The sequence below is a fragment of the Parasteatoda tepidariorum genome, chromosome 3, assembly GCF_982258835.1.
Source record: "Parasteatoda tepidariorum strain Cologne lab strain chromosome 3, Ptep-v5.0, whole genome shotgun sequence".
Taxonomy (NCBI): domain Eukaryota; kingdom Metazoa; phylum Arthropoda; class Arachnida; order Araneae; family Theridiidae; genus Parasteatoda; species Parasteatoda tepidariorum.
In genome coordinates, this window is record NC_141757.1 from 7,920,421 (window position 1) to 7,937,690 (window position 17,270).

Here is a 17,270-nt window from a genome sequence, read left to right on the forward strand (position 1 = left end):
GATACCTTGGAAGATGGCCAGAAGTGCGAGGTATACTTTTGTCAGCTGCTGTTAAAATGGAGTTTGAAATATTTAATGTTGCTTCTTCAGTAGAATTGTCATAAACTAAATCATCAGTTAATGTAACACAGTTTTTAAATAGGTTCCAGTCAGCATGCATGAATTTATATTTAGGTTGTATAGTTGGGATATTTCGTATAGATCCTGAGATATTTAAAATTAAGGGAAAATGATCACTCTGACATAAATCATCGTGAACGCCTAGGTTTAGTGAACTGTAGATATTTGGAGAACTAAGTATTAAATCTATGGAGTGGAATGTTCTGGTTGGAAAATGGAAGTACGTTAATTCATTATTATTGAGTAAACAGAGTTGGTGGTCGTCAATTAATTTTTCTATTTGTGCACCGCGTGAATTAGTATCTTTACTTCCCCAAATTATATTATGTCCGTTAAAATCTCCCAATAAGACAAAAGGTTCTGGCAGCTGGTTAATTAAATCATCAATATCGGATTGCGGGATTAATTGACTTGGAGGAAGGTAAATAGAACGGAAAGTTATGAGAGATGTTATTGTGACTTGAGCTGCGACGGCTTGAAGATTTGTTTGAAGATTTACAGTTGAAAATGGATAGCTGTTAGATATCAGAAGGGACACTCCTCCACATGCTCTATTCCGTGATGTGTCGTCCTTTCTCAAGTGTGTATATCTGCGTATTTTTGGTGTGTGAGAAGGTTTTAAAAATGTTTCTTGTAGAGCAATACAAGCAGGATTATATACCTCGATTAAGTTCTTAATATCTGGCGAACTTGTATGAAATCCGCGGCAATTCCAAGTTAAAACTTTTCTTTCCATTATCTTTTAATTTTTAATTTTGAACTTTTTGGAAGAAGGTTGGTTGGCGTTTCTAATCCATCATCAATTTGCATTTGTGGTCCTAGAGGATCATCTGAGTTTTCTTCTTCAGTACTCATAGCATCTGAGGATGGCTGCTGGGTATTTTGTTGTGCTTTTGGACGAAATTTAAATTTATTTTGCCTGCTTTTGGGAATGTATTTCTGTTTGCTTATGACTGGTGACTGAGATAATTTTTTGTGTAGAACATTTACCATTTGAGGTGTTAGTTTCAAATATTTACTAGTTTCAGTGTTGCAAGGTGTTTTAGATTGTGTGGTTGTAGGTTTTGAAGTGTTTGAGTTTTGTTGATTTACTTGAGATGATATTGATTTTGACTTAACTGATGTCTTACTAGGCGACAGAATTTTTAGTTTTGTGCTTTGTGGATCTATTTCTGTTGAGTCATACTGGATTCCCATAGATTTTGAAGATTTTTTTGCTACTACTGCAGCATATGAAAGGTTAGGTTTTGGTTGGGAACCTAACAGTTTAGCTTTGGCTTCAAAATAAGTTAGATTCTGTGTTACTTTTATGTTTAATATTTGTTTTTCTTGTTTCCATTTTGGGCAATTTCGGGAATTAGCAGAATGTGATTCAGTACAGTTGACGCATTTTTCTGGGAGACTACATGTTTTAAAATTGTGATCGGGTTGGCTGCAGCATGAACAGGTTTCATTTCCTCGGCAGTTGCTAGTTGAATGACCGAATTTTTGACATTTAAAGCAGCGTATTGGATTTGGGATATACGGACGGATTTTACAGTTACGATAGCCAGCTTTAACATCAGTAGGTAATTGAGCAGTATTGAATGTTAATATTAAGTGTTGTGTATTTATTATTTCTGAACCTTTTTTGATTGTAATATGACGTGCGTCTATAACACCTTGATCTGATAGGCCTTCTAAGATTTCTTCGATAGGGAGGGACTGGAGAGCTTTATCGGAAATTACGCCTTTTGAAATATTTTTTATGTATTATGAGGTGTGACAGTTATGGGTATGTTGCCTATTTTATGTGTTTTCAGGAGTGAAGTAGTTTGTTTTTCCGAGGTAGTTTCAACTAGTAAATCGCCTGAAGGTAGCTGTTTAACATTCTTTGGGTTACCTATTGATGATTCAAGTGACTTCTGGACAAGAAAGGGGGATACAGTAGATAGCTTTTTTTCTGTTGAGTTTAAAATTAGGAATCTAGCTTTAGCTGGGTCGTAATTCGGACATTTAGATAAATTAAAACTGGGTAACAAGGTTGTTCCGCTTTTGTTTCGGTGTACGGAACTGAACACCATCTGTTCATTTTCAGCCATAGGAAAAAATAGGCAAACTTCCACTATCGGCGGCACCACCCACCACGGAGTCCAACTCAGGGGATGAGAGAAATAGATTGAAATCTGTTACTCAACACCGATGCTAGCCAATAGCTATACGCCTGAAGGCCACCCCTGAAGCAACCTCCACCCTTAACGAGGTGCCCAGTAAGTGACCCCAGGCTTGACCCTAGCCAACAGATGACATTCGTGACTGACCGATTGATGCATACAGGCCTATATGACCTCCCGTTTACTTGAAGCAAGGGCCAAAGTAGTGTATTGGGGTACCAGGATGCTCCTCAACTACCAGAATCCCCTTTTCCAAGGACACGGGTCTCCACGCACGGCGAACACGCGGGTGGCTTCTTTTCATCAGGGTCCAATGTAACACCGAACCAAGACGAAAAGTTCTAACCACGATAAGGATGAGAATCGATAACAAATTAGGAATTGCAACAAGATCAATAATTATATCAACGTAACATTTTTTTTAATCAAAAGTCTAGAAACCAATTTTCTGCAAATGATATCCAGAATTTGGAGGTAAATATAATAATATTCGCTCACTAGGTCAAAGAAATTATAAAGTGAAAGTCAGAAACTCAAAACAGGACCGTCGCAAGAGAGAAATGGAAGTATGCTAAGGTCCAGCTCGGGGCCCCGGGGGCGCCGTACCCGTCACACAAGAGTGTGCCCCTGGGGGTCATATAGACAAGAATCGAGAAATATTCCAACACCCTATTCACGCAGTCACTAATCTAAATCTAAGCATCTATTTTCTCAATTAATTGTATGCTTCTTTGATATTTTGTAGTTATTTCTTTATTTAGAGAGAAAACTAGTTTCCTCCAATCTTTGCTTCATATTTAATTATTTCCGCAGAACTTTTATATTTATCTTACATATAGACAAGAATCGAGAAATATTCCAACACCCTATTCACGCAGTCACTATTCTAAATCTAAGCATCTATTTTCTCAATTAATAGTATACTTCATTGATATGTTGTAGTTATTTCTTTATTTAGAGAGAAAACTAGCTTCCTCCAATCTTTGCTTCATATTTAATTATTTCCGCAGAACTTTTATATTTGTCTTGCATATAGACAAGAATCGAGAAATATTCCAACACCCTATTCACGCAGTCACTAATCTAAATCTAAGCATCTATTTTCTCAATTAATTGTATACTTCTTTGATATGTTGTAGTTATTTCTCTATTTAGAGAGAAAACTAGTTTCCTAAAATCTTTGCTTCATATTTAATCATTTCCTCAGAACTTTTATATTTGTCTTGCATATAGACAAGAATCGAGAAATATTCCAACACCCTATTCACGCAGTCACTAATCTAAATCTAAGCATCTATTTTCTAAATTAATTGTATGCTTCATTGATATGTTGTAGTTATTTCTTTATTTAGAGAGAAAACTAGTTTCTTCCAATCTTTGCTTCATATTTAATTATTTCCGCAGAACTTTTATATTTATCTTACATATAGACAAGAATCGAGAAATATTCCAACACCCTATTCACGCAGTCACTAATCTAAATCTAAGTATCTATTTTCTCAATTAAGAGTATACTTCATTGATATGTAGTTATTTCTTTATTTAGAGAGAAAACTAGTTTCCTCCAATCTTTGCTTCATATTTAATTATTTCCGCAGAACTTTTATATTTATCTTACATATAGACAAGAATCGAGAAATATTCCAACACCCTATTCACGCAGTCACTAATCTAAGCATCTATTTTCTCAATTAATTGTATGCTTCTTTGATATGTTGTAGTTATTTCTTTATTTAGAGAGAAAACTAGTTTCCTCCAATCTTTGCTTCATATTAATTATTTCCGCAGAACTTTTATATTTATCTTACATATAGAAAAGAATCGAGAAATATTCCAACACCCTACTCACGCAGTCACTAATCTAAATCTAAGCATCTATTTTCTCAATTAATTGTATACTTCTTTGATATGTTGCAGTTATTTCTTTATTTAGAGAGAAAACTAGTTTCCTTCAATCTTTGCTTCATATTTAATTATTTCCGCAGAACTTTTATATTTGTTTTGCATATAGACAAGAAACGAGAAATATTCCAACACCCTATTCACGCAGTCATTAATCTAAATCTAAGCATCTATTTTCTCAATTAATAGTATACTTCATTGATATGTTGTAGTTATTTCTTTATTTAGAGAGAAAACTAGTTTCCTCCAATCTTTGCTCAATATTTAATTATTTCCGCAGAACTTTTATATTTATCTTACATATAGAAAAGAATCGAGAAATATTCCAACACCCTACTCACGCAGTCACTAATCTAAATCTAAGCATCTATTTTCTCAATTAATTGTATACTTCTTTGATATGTTGCAGTTATTTCTTTATTTAGAGAGAAAACTAGTTTCCTTCAATCTTTGCTTCATATTTAATTATTTCCGCAGAACTTTTATATTTGTTTTGCATATAGACAAGAAACGAGAAATATTCCAACACCCTATTCACGCAGTCATTAATCTAAATCTAAGCATCTATTTTCTCAATTAATAGTATACTTCATTGATATGTTGTAGTTATTTCTTTATTTAGAGAGAAAACTAGTTTCCTCCAATCTTTGCTCAATATTTAATTATTTCCGCAGAACTTTTATATTTATCTTACATATAGACAAGAATCGAGAAATATTCCAACACCCTATTCACGCAGTCACTATTCTAAATCTAAGCATCTATTTTCTCAATTAATAGTATACTTCATTGATATGTTGTAGTTATTTCTTTATTTAGAGAGAAAACTAGCTTCCTCCAATCTTTGCTTCATATTTAATTATTTCCGCAGAACTTTTATATTTGTCTTGCATATAGACAAGAATCGAGAAATATTCCAACACCCTATTCACGCAGTCACTAATCTAAATCTAAGCATCTATTTTCTCAATTAATTGTATACTTCTTTGATATGTTGTAGTTATTTCTCTATTTAGAGAGAAAACTAGTTTCCTAAAATCTTTGCTTCATATTTAATTATTTCCGCAGAACTTTTATATTTATCTTACATATAGACAAGAATCGAGAAATATTTCAACACCCTATTCACGCAGTCACTAATCTAAATCTAAGCATCTATTTTCTCAATTAATTGTGTGCTTCATTGATATGTTGTAGTTATTTCTTTATTTAGAGAGAAAACTAGTTTCTTCCAATCTTTGCTTCATATTTAATTATTTCCGCAGAACTTTTATATTTGTCTTGCATATAGACAAGAATCGAGAAATATTCCAACACCCTATTCACGCAGTCACTAATCTAAATCTAAGTATCTATTTTCTCAATTAATAGTATACGTCATTGATATGTTGTAGTTATTTCTTTATTTAGAGAGAAAACTAGTTTCCTCAAATCTTTGCTTCATATTTATTTATTTCCGCAGATCTTTTATATTTGTCTTGCATATAGACAAGAATCGAGAAGTATTCCAACACCCTATTCACGCAGTCACTAATCTAAATCTAAGCATCTATTTTCTCAATTAATTGTATGCTTCTTTGATATTTTGTAGTTATTTCTTTATTTAGAGAGAAAACTAGTTTCCTCCAATCTTTGCTGAATATTTAATTATTTCCGCAGACCTTTTATATTTATCTTACATATAGACAAGAATCGAGAAATATTCCAACACCCTATTCACGCAGTCACTATTCTAAATCTAAGCATCTATTTTCTCAATTAATAGTATACTTCATTGATATGTTGTAGTTATTTCTTTATTTAGAGAGAAAACTAGCTTCCTCCAATCTTTGCTTCATATTTAATTATTTCCGCAGAACTTTTATATTTATCTTACATATAGACAAGAATCGAGAAATATTCCAACACCCTATTCACGCAGTCACTAATCTAAATCTAAGTATCTATTTTCTCAATTAAAAGTATACTTCATTGATATGTAGTTATTTCTTTATTTAGAGAGAAAACTAGTTTCCTCCAATCTTTGCTTCATATTTAATTATTTCCGCAGAACTTTTATATTTATCTTACATATAGACAAGAATCGAGAAATATTCCAACACCCTATTCACGCAGTCACTATTCTAAATCTAAGCATCTATTTTCTCAATTAATAGTATACTTCATTGATATGTTGTAGTTATTTCTTTATTTAGAGAGAAAACTAGCTTCCTCCAATCTTTGCTTCATATTTAATTATTTCCGCAGAACTTTTATATTTTTCTTGCATATAGACAAGAGTCGAGAAATATTCCAACACCCTATTCACGCAGTCACTAATCTAAATCTAAGCATCTATTTTCTCAATTAATTGTGTGCTTCATTGATATGTTGTAGTTATTTCTTTATTTAGAGAGAAAACTAGTTTCTTCCAATCTTTGCTTCATATTTAATTATTTCCGCAGAACTTTTATATTTATCTTACATATAGACAAGAATCGAGAAATATTCCAACACCCTATTCACGCAGTCACTAATCTAAATCTAAGTATCTATTTTCTCAATTAAGAGTATACTTCATTGATATGTAGTTATTTCTTTATTTAGAGAGAAAACTAGTTTCCTCCAATCTTTGCTTCATATTTAATTATTTCCGCAGAACTTTTATATTTATCTTACATATAGACAAGAATCGAGAAATATTCCAACACCCTATTCACGCAGTCACTATTCTAAATCTAAGCATCTATTTTCTCAATTAATAGTATACTTCATTGATATGTTGTAGTTATTTCTTTATTTAGAGAGAAAACTAGCTTCCTCCAATCTTTGCTTCATATTTAATTATTTCCGCAGAACTTTTATATTTTTCTTGCATATAGACAAGAGTCGAGAAATATTCCAACACCCTATTCACGCAGTCACTAATCTAAATCTAAGCATCTATTTTCTCAATTAATTGTATACTTCATTGATATGTAGTTATTTCTTTATTTAGAGAGAAAACTAGTTTCCTCCAATCTTTGCTTCATATTTAATTATTTCCGCAGAACTTTTATATTTATCTTACATATAGACAAGAATCGAGAAATATTCCAACACCCTACTCACGCAGTCACTAATCTAAATCTAAGCATCTATTTTCACAATTAATTGTATGCTTCTTTGATATGTTGCAGTTATTTCTTTATTTAGAGAGAAAACTAGTTTCCTCCAATCTTTGCTTCATATTTAATTATTTCCGCAGAACTTTTATATTTATCTTACATATAGACAAGAATCGAGAAATATTCCAACACCCTATTCACGCAGTCACTAATCTAAATCTAAGCATCTATTTTCTCAAGTAATAGTATACTTCATTGATATGTTGTAGTTATTTCTTTATTTAGAGAGAAAACTAGTTTCCTCCAATCTTTGCTTCATATTTAATTATTTCCGCAGAACTTTTATATTTATCTTACATATAGACAAGAATCGAGAAATATTTCAACACCCTATTCACGCAGTCACTATTCTAAATCTAAGCATCTATTTTCTCAATTAATAGTATACTTCATTGATATGTTGTAGTTATTTCTTTATTTAGAGAGAAAACTAGCTTCCTCCAATCTTTGCTTCATATTTAATTATTTCCGCAGAACTTTTATATTTTTCTTGCATATAGACAAGAGTCGAGAAATATTCCAACACCCTATTCACGCAGTCACTAATCTAAATCTAAGCATCTATTTTCTCAATTAATTGTATACTTCTTTGATATGTTGTAGATATTTCTCTATTTAGAGAGAAAACTAGTTTCCTAAAATCTTTGCTTCATATTTAATCATTTCCTCAGAACTTTTATATTTGTCTTGCATATAGACAAGAATCGAGAAATATTCCAACACCCTATTCACGCAGTCACTAATCTAAATCTAAGCATCTATTTTCTCAATTAATTGTATGCTTCTTTGATATGTTGTAGTTATTTCTTTATTTAGAGAGAAAACTAGTTTCCTCCAATCTTTGCTTCATATTTAATTACTTCCGCAGAACTTTTATATTTATCTTACATATAGAAAAGAATCGAGAAATATTCCAACACCCTACTCACGCAGTCACTAATCTAAATCTAAGCATCTATTTTCTCAATTAATTGTATACTTCTTTGATATGTTGTAGTTATTTCTCTATTTAGAGAGAAAACTAGTTTCCTCCAATCTTTGCTGAATATTTAATTATTTCCGCAGACCTTTTATATTTATCTTACATATAGACAAGAATCGAGAAATATTCCAACACCCTATTCACGCAGTCACTATTCTAAATCTAAGCATCTATTTTCTCAATTAATAGTATACTTCATTGATATGTTGTAGTTATTTCTTTATTTAGAGAGAAAACTAGCTTCCTCCAATCTTTGCTTCATATTTAATTATTTCCGCAGAACTTTTATATTTGTCTTGCATATAGACAAGAATCGAGAAATATTCCAACACCCTATTCACGCAGTCACTAATCTAAATCTAAGCATCTATTTTCTCAATTAATTGTATACTTCTTTGATATGTTGTAGTTATTTCTCTATTTAGAGAGAAAACTAGTTTCCTAAAATCTTTGCTTCATATTTAATCATTTCCTCAGAACTTTTATATTTGTCTTGCATATAGACAAGAGTCGAGAAATATTCCAACACCCTATTCACGCAGTCACTAATTTAAATCTAAGCATCTATTTTCTCAATTAATTGTGTGCTTCATTGATATGTTGTAGTTATTTCTTTATTTAGAGAGAAAACTAGTTTCCTCCAATCTTTGCTTCATATTTAATTATTTCCGCAGAACTTTTATATTTATCTTACATATAGACAAGAATCGAGAAATATTCCAACACCCTATTCACGCAGTCACTATTCTAAATCTAAGCATCTATTTTCTCAATTAATAGTATACTTCATTGATATGTTGTAGTTATTTCTTTATTTAGAGAGAAAACTAGCTTCCTCCTATCTTTGCTTCATATTTAATTATTTCCGCAGAACTTTTATATTTTTCTTGCATATAGACAAGAGTCGAGAAATATTCCAACACCCTATTCACGCAGTCACTAATCTAAATCTAAGCATCTATTTTCTCAATTAATTGTATACTTCATTGATATGTAGTTATTTCTTTATTTAGAGAGAAAACTAGTTTCCTCCAATCTTTGCTTCATATTTAATTATTTCCGCAGAACTTTTATATTTATCTTACATATAGACAAGAATCGAGAAATATTCCAACACCCTACTCACGCAGTCACTAATCTAAATCTAAGCATCTATTTTCACAATTAATTGTATGCTTCTTTGATATGTTGTAGTTATTTCTTTATTTAAAGAGAAAACTAGTTTCCTCCAATCTTTGCTTCATATTTAATTATTTCCGCAGAACTTTTATATTTATCTTACATATAGACAAGAATCGAGAAATATTCCAACACCCTATTCACGCAGTCACTAATCTAAATCTAAGCATCTATTTTCTCAAGTAATAGTATACTTCATTGATATGTTGTAGTTATTTCTTTATTTAGAGAGAAAACTAGTTTCCTCCAATCTTTGCTTCATATTTAATTATTTCCGCAGAACTTTTATATTTATCTTACATATAGACAAGAATCGAGAAATATTCCAACACCCTATTCACGCTGTCACTATTCTAAATCTAAGCATCTATTTTCTCAATTAATAGTATACTTCATTGATATGTTGTAGTTATTTCTTTATTTAGAGAGAAAACTAGCTTCCTCCAATCTTTGCTTCATATTTAATTATTTCCGCAGAACTTTTATATTTTTCTTGCATATAGACAAGAGTCGAGAAATATTCCAACACCCTATTCACGCAGTCACTAATCTAAATCTAAGCATCTATTTTCTCAATTAATTGTATACTTCTTTGATATGTTGTAGTTATTTCTCTATTTAGAGAGAAAACTAGTTTCCTAAAATCTTTGCTTCATATTTAATCATTTCCTCAGAACTTTTATATTTGTCTTGCATATAGACAAGAATCGAGAAATATTCCAACACCCTATTCACGCAGTCACTAATCTAAATCTAAGCATCTATTTTCTCAATTAATTGTATGCTTCTTTGATATGTTGTAGTTATTTCTTTATTTAGAGAGAAAAGTAGTTTCCTCCAATCTTTGCTTCATATTTAATTACTTCCGCAGAACTTTTATATTTATCTTACATATAGAAAAGAATCGAGAAATATTCCAACACCCTACTCACGCAGTCACTAATCTAAATCTAAGCATCTATTTTCTCAATTAATTGTATACTTCTTTGATATGTTGTAGTTATTTCTCTATTTAGAGAGAAAACTAGTTTCCTAAAATCTTTGCTTCATATTTAATTATTTCCGCAGAACTTTTATATTTGTTTTGCATATAGACAAGAAACGAGAAATATTCCAACACCCTATTCACGCAGTCACTAATCTAAATCTAAGCATCTATTTTCTCAATTAATTGTATACTTCTTTGATATGTTGTAGTTATTTCTCTATTTAGAGAGAAAACTAGTTTCCTAAAATCTTTGCTTCATATTTAATCATTTCCTCAGAACTTTTATATTTGTCTTGCATATAGACAAGAATCGAGAAATATTCCAACACCCTATTCACGCAGTCACTAATCTAAATCTAAGCATCTATTTTCTCAATTAATTGTATGCTTCATTGATATGTTGTAGTTATTTCTTTATTTAGAGAGAAAACTAGTTTCCTCCAATCTTTGCTCAATATTTAATTATTTCCGCAGAACTTTTATATTTATCTTACATATAGACAAGAATCGAGAAATAATCCAACACCCTATTCACGCAGTCACTAATCTAAATCTAAGCATCTATTTTCTCAATTAATAGTATACTTCATTGATATGTTGTAGTTATTTCTCTATTTAGAGAGAAAACTAGTTTCCTAAAATCTTTGCTTCATATTTAATCATTTCCTCAGAACTTTTATATTTGTCTTGCATATAGACAAGAGTCGAGAAATATTCCAACACCCTATTCACGCAGTCACTAATTTAAATCTAAGCATCTATTTTCTCAATTAATTGTGTGCTTCATTGATATGTTGTAGTTATTTCTTTATTTAGAGAGAAAACTAGTTTCTTCCAATCTTTGCTTCATATTTAATTATTTCCGCAGAACTTTTATATTTATCTTACATATAGACAAGAATCGAGAAATATTCCAACACCCTATTCACGCAGTCACTAATCTAAATCTAAGCATCTATTTTCTCAATTAATTGTATACTTCTTTGATATGTTGTAGTTATTTCTCTATTTAGAGAGAAAACTAGTTTCCTAAAATCTTTGCTTCATATTTAATCATTTCCTCAGAACTTTTATATTTTTCTTGCATATAGACAAGAATCGAGAAATATTCCAACACCCTATTCACGCAGTCACTAATCTAAATCTAAGCATCTATTTTCTCAATTAATTGTATGCTTCTTTGATATGTTGTAGTTATTTCTTTATTTAGAGAGAAAACTAGTTTCCTCCAATCTTTGCTTCATATTTAATTACTTCCGCAGAACTTTTATATTTATCTTACATATAGAAAAGAATCGAGAAATATTCCAACACCCTACTCACGCAGTCACTAATCTAAATCTAAGCATCTATTTTCTCAATTAATTGTATACTTCTTTGATATGTTGCTGTTATTTCTTTATTTAGAGAGAAAACTAGTTTCCTTCAATCTTTGCTTCATATTTAATTATTTCCACAGAACTTTTATATTTGTTTTGCATATAGACAAGAAACGAGAAATATTCCAACACCCTATTCACGCAGTCATTAATCTAAATCTAAGCATCTATTTTCTCAATTAATAGTATACTTCATTGATATGTTGTAGTTATTTCTCTATTTAGAGAGAAAACTAGTTTCCTAAAATCTTTGCTTCATATTTAATTATTTCCGCAGAACTTTTATATTTGTTTTGCATGTAGACAAGAAACGAGAAATATTCCAACACCCTATTCACGCAGTCATTAATCTAAATCTAAGCATCTATTTTCTCAATTAATAGTATACTTCATTGATATGTTGTAGTTATTTCTTTATTTAGAGAGAAAACTAGCTTCCTCCAATCTTTGCTTCATATTTAATTATTTCCGCAGAACTTTTATATTTGTCTTGTATATAGACAAGAATCGAGAAATATTCCAACACCCTATTCACGCAGTCACTAATCTAAATCTAAGCATCTATTTTCTCAATTAATTGTATACTTCTTTGATATGTTGTAGTTATTTCTCTATTTAAAGAGAAAACTAGTTTCCTAAAATCTTTGCTTCATATTTAATCATTTCCTTAGAACTTTTATATTTGTCTTGCATATAGACAAGAATCGAGAAATATTCCAACACCCTATTCACGCAGTCACTAATCTAAATCTAAGCATCTATTTTCTCAATTAATTGTATGCTTCATTGATATGTTGTAGTTATTTCTTTATTTAGAGAGAAAACTAGTTTCTTCCAATCTTTGCTTCATATTTAATTATTTCCGCAGAACTTTTATATTTATCTTACATATAGACAAGAATCGAGAAATATTCCTACACCCTATTCACGCAGTCACTAATCTAAGCATCTATTTTCTCAATTAATTGTATGCTTCTTTGATATGTTGTAGTTATTTCTTTATTTAGAGAGAAAACTAGTTTCCTCCAATCTTTGCTTCATATTAATTATTTCCGCAGAACTTTTATATTTATCTTACATATAGAAAAGAATCGAGAAATATTCCAACACCCTACTCACGCAGTCACTAATCTAAATCTAAGCATCTATTTTCTCAATTAATTGTATACTTCTTTGATATGTTGCAGTTATTTCTTTATTTAGAGAGAAAACTAGTTTCCTTCAATCTTTGCTTCATATTTAATTATTTCCGCAGAACTTTTATATTTGTTTTGCATATAGACAAGAAACGAGAAATATTCCAACACCCTATTCACGCAGTCATTAATCTAAATCTAAGCATCTATTTTCTCAATTAATAGTATACTTCATTGATATGTTGTAGTTATTTCTTTATTTAGAGAGAAAACTAGTTTCCTCCAATCTTTGCTTCATATTTAATTTTTTCCGCAGAACTTTAATATTTATCTTACATATAGACAAGAATCGAGAAATATTCCAACACCCTACTCACGCAGTCACTAATCTAAATCTAAGCATCTATTTTCTCAATTAATTGTATGCTTCTTTGATATTTTGTAGTTATTTCTTTATTTAGAGAGAAAACTAGTTTCCTCCAATCTTTGCTCAATATTTAATTATTTCCGCAGAACTTTTATATTTATCTTACATATAGACAAGAATCGAGAAATAATCCAACACCCTATTCACGCAGTCACTAATCTAAATCTAAGCATCTATTTTCTCAATTAATAGTATACTTCATTGATATGTTGTAGTTATTTCTTTATTTAGAGAGAAAACTAATTTCTCCAATCTTTGCTTCATATTTAATTTTTTCAGCAGAACTTTAATATTTATCTTACATATAGACAAGAATCGAGAAATATTCCAACACCCTACTCACGCAGTCACTAATCTAAAGCTAAGCATCTATTTTCTCAATTAATTGTATGCTTCTTTGATATTTTGTAGTTATTTCTTTATTTAGAGAGAAAACTAGTTTCCTCCAATCTTTGCTCAATATTTAATTATTTCCGCAGAACTTTTATATTTATCTTACATATAGACAAGAATCGAGAAATAATCCAACACCCTATTCACGCAGTCACTAATCTAAATCTAAGCATCTATTTTCTCAACAAATAGTATACTTCATTGATATGTTGTAGTTATTTCTTTATTTAGAGAGAAAACTAGTTTCCTCTAATCTTTGCTTCATATTTAATTATTTCCGCAGAACTTTTATATTTGTCTTGCATATAGACTAGAATCGAGAAATATTCCAACACCCTATTCACGCAGTCACTAATCTAAATCTAAGCATCTATTTTCTCAATTAATTGTATACTTCTTTGATATGTTGTAGTTATTTCTCTATTTAGAGAGAAAACTAGTTTCCTAAAATCTTTGCTTCATATTTAATCATTTCCTCAGAACTTTTATATTTGTCTTGCATATAGACAAGAGTCGAGAAATATTCCAACACCCTATTCACGCAGTCACTAATCTAAATCTAAGCATCTATTTTCTCATTTAATTGTGTGCTTCATTGATATGTTGTAGTTATTTCTTTATTTAGAGAGAAAACTAGTTTCTTCCAATCTTTGCTTCATATTTAATTATTTCCGCAGAACTTTTATATTTATCTTACATATAGACAAGAATCGAGAAATATTCCAACACCCTATTCACGCAGTCACTAATCTAAATCTAAGCATCTATTTTCTCAATTAATTGTATACTTCTTTGATATGTTGTAGTTATTTCTTTATTTAGAGAGAAAACTAGTTTCCTAAAATCTTTGCTTCATATTTAATTATTTCCTCAGAACTTTTATATTTGTCTTGCATATAGACAAGAATCGAGAAATATTCCAACACCCTATTCACGCAGTCACTAATCTAAATCTAAGTATCTATTTTCTCAATTAATAGTATACGTCATTGATATGTTGTAGTTATTTCTTTATTTAGAGAGAAAACTAGTTTCCTCAAATCTTTGCTTCATATTTATTTATTTCCGCAGATCTTTTATATTTGTCTTGCATATAGACAAGAATCGAGAAGTATTCCAACACCCTATTCACGCAGTCACTAATCTAAATCTAAGCATCTATTTTCTCAATTAATTGTATGCTTCTTTGATATTTTGTAGTTATTTCCTTATTTAGAGAGAAAACTAGTTTCCTCCAATCTTTGCTGAATATTTAATTATTTCCGCAGAACTTTTATATTTATCTTACATATAGACAAGAATCGAGAAATATTCCAACACCCTATTCACGCAGTCACTAATCTAAATCTAAGTATCTATTTTCTCAATTAAGAGTATACTTCATTGATATGTAGTTATTTCTTTATTTAGAGAGAAAACTAGTTTCCTCCAATCTTTGCTTCATATTTAATTATTTCCGCAGAACTTTTATATTTATCTTACATATAGACAAGAATCGAGAAATATTCCAACACCCTATTCACGCAGTCACTAATCTAAGCATCTATTTTCTCAATTAATTGTATGCTTCTTTGATATGTTGTAGTTATTTCTTTATTTAGAGAGAAAACTAGTTTCCTCCAATCTTTGCTTCATATTAATTATTTCCGCAGAACTTTTATATTTATCTTACATATAGAAAAGAATCGAGAAATATTCCAACACCCTACTCACGCAGTCACTAATCTAAATCTAAGCATCTATTTTCTCAATTAATTGTATACTTCTTTGATATGTTGCAGTTATTTCTTTATTTAGAGAGAAAACTAGTTTCCTTCAATCTTTGCTTCATATTTAATTATTTCCGAAGAACTTTTATATTTGTTTTGCATATAGACAAGAAACGAGAAATATTCCAACACCCTATTCACGCAGTCATTAATCTAAATCTAAGCATCTATTTTCTCAATTAATGGTATACTTCATTGATATGTTGTAGTTATTTCTTTATTTAGAGAGAAAACTAGTTTCCTCCAATCTTTGCTTCATATTTAATTTTTTCCGCAGAACTTTAATATTTATCTTACATATAGACAAGAATCGAGAAATATTCCAACACCCTACTCACGCAGTCACTAATCTAAATCTAAGCATCTATTTTCTCAATTAATTGTATGCTTCTTTGATATTTTGTAGTTATTTCTTTATTTAGAGAGAAAACTAGTTTCCTCCAATCTTTGCTCAATATTTAATTATTTCCGCAGAACTTTTATATTTATCTTACATATAGACAAGAATCGAGAAATAATCCAACACCCTATTCACGCAGTCACTAATCTAAATCTAAGCATCTATTTTCTCAATTAATAGTATACTTCATTGATATGTTGTAGTTATTTCTTTATTTAGAGATAAAACTAGTTTCCTCCAATCTTTGCTTCATATTTAATTTTTTCCGCAGAACTTTAATATTTATCTTACATATAGACAAGAATCGAGAAATATTCCAACACCCTACTCACGCAGTCACTAATCTAAAGCTAAGCATCTATTTTCTCAATTAATTGTATGCTTCTTTGATATTTTGTAGTTATTTCTTTATTTAGAGAGAAAACTAGTTTCCTCCAATCTTTGCTCAATATTTAATTATTTCCGCAGAACTTTTATATTTATCTTACATATAGACAAGAATCGAGAAATAATCCAACACCCTATTCACGCAGTCACTAATCTAAATCTAAGCATTTATTTTCTCAATTAATAGTATACTTCATTGATATGTTGTAGTTATTTCTTTATTTAGAGAGAAAACTAGTTTCCTCCAATCTTTGCTTCATATTTAATTATTTCCGCAGAACTTTTATATTTATCTTACATATAGACAAGAATCGAGAAATATTCCAACACCCTATTCACGCAGTCACTATTCTAAATCTAAGCATCTATTTTCTCAATTAATAGTATACTTCATTGATATGTTGTAGTTATTTCTTCATTTAGAGAGAAAACTAGCTTCCTCCAATCTTTGCTTCATATTTAATTATTTCCGCAGAACTTTTATATTTGTCTTGCATATAGACAAGAATCGAGAAATATTCCAACACCCTATTCACGCAGTCACTAATCTAAATCTAAGCATCTATTTTCTCAATTAATTGTATGCTTCATTGATATGTTGTAGTTATTTCTTTATTTAGAGAGAAAACTAGTTTCTTCCAATCTATGCTTCATATTTAATTATTTCCGCAAAACTTTTATATTTATCTTACATATAGACAAGAATCGAGAAATATTCCAACACCCTATTCACGCAGTCACTAATCTAAATCTAAGTATCTATTTTCTCAATTAAGAGTATACTTCATTGATATGTAGTTATTTCTTTATTTAGAGAGAAAACTAGTTTCCTCCAATCTTTGCTTCATATTTAATTATTTCCGCAGAACTTTTATATTTATCTTACATATAGACAAGAATCGAGAAATA